Genomic DNA, 5,315 nt, shown 5'->3' with positions numbered 1-5,315 from the left:
GAGTTTCTCATAAACTCATTAAACTTTTTGTACCACTGCCTCAGTGCTTGTTTCAAGCCATATAAACTTTTATGAAGCTTGCACACAAGATTCTCCTTGCCTGGCACTTCAAAACCTTCTGGTTGGGTCATATAAATGCCTTCCTCTAAATCCCTATGCAAGAATGCACTTTTAACATCTAACTGCTCCAAGTGAAGATTCTCTGCAACTGCAATACTCAGAATAACTCTGATGGTAGTCATCTTTACAAATGGAGAGAAGATCTCTGTGAAATCAATTCCTTGTTTCTGTTGAAACCCTTTCACCATAAGTATCGCCTTGTATCTTCTTTTACCGTCAGATTCTTCCTTTAGCCTATATACCCACTTATTCTGTAAAGCTTTCTTTCCTTTTGGCAATTTAATTAAAGACCACATCTTATTCTTATGAAGGGATGTCATCTCATCTTTCATTGTTAGCTCTCACTCAATAGAGTCATTCCCCTGCGTAGCCTCACTGAAACATTCTGGTTCACCAGCATCAGTTAACAACAAATAATGCAATGAAGGGGAATACCTATCTGGTGGTACTGAAATTCTGCTAGATCTTCTTGGAGGAGTTGATGGTTTTGGTTCTGACTCAACCTCTACGCCTGTACTCTGGTTTCTATTGACTACATTACTTTCTAAAATTTCTTCAAGTGTTGCTTTCTCAGAAATTTCTGACAGTTTACCTGCACATGTAGATTTTGTAAAAAATTTGTCCTTATAGAATAAGATCTCATTAAAAGTGACATTTCTGCTTCTGATAACTTTCTTGTTTTTGTCATCCCAAAACTTGTAGCCATACATGTCAGATCCATAACCAATAAAATAACACTTCCTTGCCTTCGGATCCAATTTATCTCTACTATTAGAGTCTATTAGTTTATATGAAACACAACCAAAAATTTTCAAATGTGAAAGTTTTACCTCCTTTCCAGACCATACTTCTTCGGGCAGTTGATAATTCAAAGGAATTGATGGTCCTCTATTAATGAGATATGCTGTTGTGTTTATTGCTTCTGCCCAGAATGCTTTAGGCAAGCCAGATTGGATCCGTATACACCTCGCTCTCTCGTTCAAGGTTCTATTCATCCTTTCTGCAACACCGTTTTGCTCAAGTGTTCCTGGTATTGTCTTAATCATTCTGATCCTATATTCTGAACAGAAGTCCTTAAACTCCTAACTATCATACTCCCCGCCATTGTCAGATTTCAGACTTTTAACCTTTAGACTTGTCTGATTTTCAACTTCTGTTTTCTACCTTTTAAACATAGAAAACACATCAGATTTATTTTTAAGAAAATAAACCCATAAATTTCTGGTAGAGTCGTCGATAAAGGTGACATAATAGCGTGAGTTTCCAACAGATTTCACTAGGGCTGTCTCCCAAACATCTGTGTGCACCAATTCTAGCTTTTCAACTTTAGGAGTCTTCCCTGCCCTTGAGAAGCTAACCTTTTTCTGCTTTCCAAAGATACAGTGTTCACAAACACCAACATCTACATGCTTCATGCTTGATAGCTTACCCTTTGCTGACATAAGCTTCATTCCTTTTTCACTCATATGTCCAAGTCTTTGATGCCATAGGGTTGAATTATTGACAGCCTCAGTAACTGCTACCATATCCTCATCTGCAATCATGTAAAGAGATCCTCGCTTCTTTCCGCGAGCCACAACGAGATTTCCTTTTGTTACCTTCCAAGCTCCATCTCTAAAAGTGGTGTAATGCCCCTCATCATCCAACTGCCCTATAGATATTAAATTTCTCTTTAAGGCAGGAATATGTATAACATTATGCAATGTCCATAAGGATCCACTGGAGGTCTTGATGTCGATATCACCTCTTCGGAAAATGTTAAGAGATTTTCCATCTGCAAGGTAAACTTTCCCAAACCTTCCAGAAATATAGTTAGACAATAAATATTTAGAGGGAGTGGTGTCGAATGACGCACCTGAGTCCATAACCCATGAATCAACAGGACTATCCAAACTGCAAATTAATGCATCATCAAATTCATCAGTTGCTGCATTTGCGGATTCATCATCATCACACTTCTTATTTTTGTGAGTCTTGTTCTTCTTTGGTGCCGTGCACTGATTGGTAAAGTGACCTCTCTTGTCACAATTCCAGCAGATAATTCCACCAGAAAATGTCACTTCGAAATTTTGTCTGACCTTTCCCTCTTGACTTTGATCTGCCTCGACCATTCTGACCCTTCTGGGTAGTCCTTCCTTTGCCTTCAGTATTCAATGCTAAATTAGAAACATGACTAGAAGATTCTCCTGAATCTCTCTTGCGAACATCTTCGCTTAAGATCAAGTCATGGATGTCACTAAGCTTTAATGTGTTCTCCCTTGTAGAACTACTAACTACAGTAACAGTTGCAGCCCAACTATCTGGTAGTGATGACAATATAATCAATGCCTTCACCTCATCCTCAAATTTATTCTACACTGACTCCAACTGGGCAAGAATAGTATTAAATTCATTAATATGATCAGTTACAGAGATACCTTCTCCCATCTTGAGGTTGAACAACCGATGCATCAAGTATACTTTGTTGGCTGCTGATGGCTTCTCGTACATATCTGATAACACCTTCATTAAGCCTGCAGTAGTCTTCTTGTTTACGATGTTGAACGTGATGTTCTTGGCTAATGTCAATCTGATCACACCAAGAGCCTGTCGATCTAGCAAGTTTCATTCTTCTTGCTTCATGTCATCTGGCTTATCCCCTGATAAGGGTTGATACAACTTCTTTTGATATAGATAATCCTCTATTTGCATCTTCCAAAAGCTGAAATCTCTGCCATCGAACTTCTCGATCTTCACCTTCCCCTATTCTATTTCCATTGCTCTCACTGGCTCCTCTAAACTGAGAAGACTCCCACTAATTCCTCTAAACTAAGGAAATTCCGTGGAGTAACCAAAAGCTCTTGATACCAGTTTTTAGTATAGAGTAATAAGAAGAAGAGAAAGGAATAAGGAGAAGAGAGAGAAGATACAAAGAAAACTTTCTTATTACTTGCCCATTTCAAAGCTTACAAGGTGTCTTTATATATAACACTAATGAGACACAAGTTTTACAAACCAAGCGATGTAGGACAAAGGAACTAAGACCATAAAACTCTAACACCTTCATGCTCAGACCGCTAGAATTCATCCTCAATTGTACACGTGTTCACCCTTAGTTTTCAAGCTAGACATTAGCGTTGCTTGTGGCTATTTTTTATCTCTTATTCTTTTTCATATTGATGGATACTACATAAATAATTGCAAGCTTGTGACTCCATAGCCATCTGCAATGATGGTGTTGTTAACTTAGCCACCTACAATAATTTCTTAAAGTTTTTAGAACTTTTTGATATTTTTGTGGAGTTTTTACAGGAAATTGAGTCAGAAGCACAAGTTGAGTTATGCTCGCTTAAGCGTAGCTTGTTGTGTGCTTAAATGAGCCAAGATAGAATCATATGGAGGAGACATTGACATGCCTCATTCAAGCAAGCCTTCCTCAATGCTTGAGTGAGAAGAATCTTAAAGATGAATGATGAAGTCAAGCTCGCTTAAGCGTGACATGCTATGCTCCTAAGTGAGCCAAGTTAGTGAGCAACCTTGGATTCACTAAAGGCCCTCGCTTAAGCCCAACCTTCAAGGTGCTTAAGCGAGGCAAGCAAAGCAAATAAAGGTCACAAGGACCTTGCTTAAGCCTGACATTCTAGATTAGAAGGCATAACTCAAGCGAGATGTTACCTGTGACACCCTCTACCCCGACATATATAAAGTGAAAGGAAACATAGAATAATGGAAGTAATTTAAAAAGATTTACTTCACAACTCCATATAAAACTTCTCAATGGAGTAAAATGTTCATATTCACCAATTAACCAAGTTAAAACTTATTGGTAAGAATATAAAAGCATGTTCCGACTCCAAACAAAGATTGTACCTATATTACAACTAAAATTCCAATGAGAAACATAGAAGTAAATCGTGCTCAACTACATATCTCAAACTAGCATATGATAAAAACAACATAAAACCTTAAGCCTTGATGTCACATCCTATCAGAGCACGATGTCCTAGTGTCCTCTAGCATGAGGTTCTCTATAGCTATCCACCTAACCATCTACTCCCACGAACACAAGGTTTGAGATCATCACACGATCCAAACACAAAAACCATAGAGGGAGTGGGTTATCACATTCCAAGATAATAGAGAGAAACAAGACAACATGTAGATATACATATCATATAAATGAAATACAACTTACTTAAACACAACTCATGTCATTCCACCACTTATCATATAACATCACGTCTCAACACAACACGTCTCGCATATTTTCACATCATTCATGTACTCAAGGATCAAAATACAATATCACTCAACCATTCAATAATGATCAATACACAAGCATTATGTAACATATATACTAAGACTCAATCCTAGATGCAATGTAGTACCATGTCAGTGAAAAACCTCGTTGGACACCCAGGAGTACATGACAAGACAAACCACACACTGGTAAGTCAGATCACTCTCAATAGGTGAAATCATGGGGATGCCAATCTGGGTCACGCTGTTGTGCAAGAATGCTCCAACCATGTGGGATCGACACATGCTTAAAGGAGCACTCAAATTGAGTGTATTTACCCCCAAGGCCTAGACTCCAAAAAGTCCATTAGGGTCTTACAGTTGTGTGATTGTACAATTCACAGTTCACAACTCAATGCATACAACATTTCAATACACATGTACCTTACAATTCAACACATACTCAGTTTATCACATACACTCAATCTCAATCACAATGTTATAATCCCAAAGTAACATGTTATCACACCTCATTAATCATATACACATCATACAATATTAATATTTACATGGCACAAAACATGTTTATATTAAATCAAACTATATTATTTTCAATTAAAGAGTTAATAAATAATTAAACTAAAAATGCATTAAAAGTATTTATCGTTGAATCTTAATATATTAATTTCCTTCAATTTAATTTTGATTATTTAAACTATTAATTCCTAATTTATTTTAGCAATTCATATAGATATATGTGTTATAATCATCAACACGTAATAAGCTTATGAGACCAAAGCATGACAAAGAATGTTTCCAACAATCTAATTTTTATGCTAATCTAGTAAATCTTGTCCTATTCTTTATATAGCTTTATGATTATCCAATTGATTCAAGAGCAAAGCGCAACCTGCACATCCACGTTGTATCATTAATAAGCAATATACAAAGGTTGTTGGCAGTTAATTGAACAATAA

The sequence above is a fragment of the Glycine max genome, chromosome 1 (genome assembly GCF_000004515.6).
Source record: "Glycine max cultivar Williams 82 chromosome 1, Glycine_max_v4.0, whole genome shotgun sequence".
Lineage (NCBI taxonomy): Eukaryota > Viridiplantae > Streptophyta > Magnoliopsida > Fabales > Fabaceae > Glycine > Glycine max.
Note: the sequence above shows the minus strand (reverse complement) of the source record.